Raw genomic sequence first — 2086 nt, forward strand, 5'->3', positions numbered from 1 at the left:
TCGAGGACTAAACCGGTCGTAAGTCGAGGACTAAACCGGTCGTAAGTCGAGGACTACCCAACCGGTCGTAAGTCGAGGACTTTCCCTGCCCGGGAGCGCCGCGCATGCGTGGTTCTGCCCCCTGCGCCGGCCGAGGCGTAGCTGGCAAGCGGCAGAGACGGAGCAGGCCGACCACCAGCTGGCCCAGCCCAAGGGAGGTGAGGCACCCGCCAGAAAAGGGGGGAAAATGGCGGACAGCCTTGCTTGGCGACCCCCGTGAAATGGTCGATCGACCCCAAATGGGGACGCGACCCATAGGTTGAGAACCGTTGCTGTAAATGATGTTTGACAAGTTCCAGCAGGTGAAAACATGTGGGTTCCTCTGTGCTTTATTAACAGCTTTCCCCCCTTCAGATCTGGATCACTGCACATCCCTTGTAACATAAGATAGCATTTTTTGTGTGTGTGAGCATTCTTAGCCCCCTTTTGCATATGTCCAAATGTTTAATTATAACTTCTAATACCTAAACTGAAATCATTGTTGAGTACTTTTTGGAAGTTGCAAATATGTACATGGCTATCTCTTTCTTCCATGTCTCTTTTCAGCAACAGTTTTCACCACATCTTTTTTTACCTTATGATATCTTGTGATAATGTTAAAGAAGAATACTTTGTCAGAAAGAAACTGCATGGATTGAATGGTTGAAATACCAGCAGACTGTGACCAGCAATCTCCTCCCATGTCTTCTACCTTTGGGAAGGCTTTAATTGTTATTTTTCAAGATGTTTTCCCAAACTGGAGTTCTTTGTGGCATGTATTCATCCTCGATCAGTAAAGAATTGGCAACAACATAGCAGAGGGCTAGTGAATGTAATGTACAGTCATTTTTAATGTGTGCCAATGCGCCCACAGTAAAAAAAATGACAATAAAGGTTATCTAATTATCTAATTCTCAATATTTATAGTAGCTACTTTCTGTAAAAATGTGAACATTGAATTGGTCAATACTGAAACCTCAGTTGTGAATGTGTTTGTCAGACGACTCAAATTTTTTGCTCTGCTGCATGTGCGTGAATGACCATGAAATCACTGCAGATATTGATTGCTGTTACAAATTTTAGCAAGTAGGCAAAGTCACAAATACAGAATCTGTGAATAATCAGAATCTACTATATTTATCCCCACCCCCTTATCTGATGTTTAGATGTCATTGATTATTTTGCTGAGTTCTTTTTTTTTTTTTTAAAAAAAAGCATGATCTAAATATTTGTGAGGTAATACTAATATTTCTGCGGAGTTTATATGGTGGTCATTTAAGGAAGAACTTTATTTTTCTTGCACAGTTAATAGTTCAACAGCAATATGCATGACACTCATGTGGAATGTACACTTATAATGCTTGGTGGGGTATCTGTTATACAAATGAAAGTTTAATATAACAGAATTATGATTTACTAAAAAAAAAATCAGTTATATTTCTTTATATAGCAAATATTATTATATAATACACTGTGGCAATAATAACTAAATGAAGTTCTCTTTCCCTGAATAGCCTACATTCTAAATTTAGACTAACAGAACCCAGCAGAGATGAGAGAGAGGGAAGGACAATCAATCAGTAGAGAAAAGGAATTTGTAGGGAATTGCAGGCTTTGTTTCACATCTTGAAAGTGTTACTGTTGCATAAGACTAAATTGTTCAGCTAAATACTGCTTCCTATAAAGTTACTCACTATTGAGTTTGGCTGAGCTATCTGCTTTTTTTTTTTTTTAGAATCATGCACATATCACCCAGGCGTCCCTGTCTTTCATGATGCTCTTAAAGTAAGTGGGCAAATGTAAATTATTTCAAGGGCTTTTAAAAAACTGAAACTAAATCATGTTAATTTAGTTAATTCAAGTGTTTACGGCAGACATGTCCAAAGTCCGGCCCGCGGGCCATTTGCGGCCCGCGGCCCGGTTTAATCCGGCCCTCGAGCAGCCCTCCCTGCTCTATATAAATGCGGCCCTCCCACGGCCCTCCGGCAAGTCCCATGAAAGAGAGAGAGAGAGAGAGAGAGAGAGAGAGAGAGAGAGAGAGAGAGAGAGAGAGAGAGAGGGGCGCGCA

This window comes from Protobothrops mucrosquamatus, unplaced genomic scaffold (assembly GCF_001527695.2).
Source record: "Protobothrops mucrosquamatus isolate PMUCROS unplaced genomic scaffold, P.Mucros_1.0 scaffold7441, whole genome shotgun sequence".
Lineage (NCBI taxonomy): Eukaryota > Metazoa > Chordata > Lepidosauria > Squamata > Viperidae > Protobothrops > Protobothrops mucrosquamatus.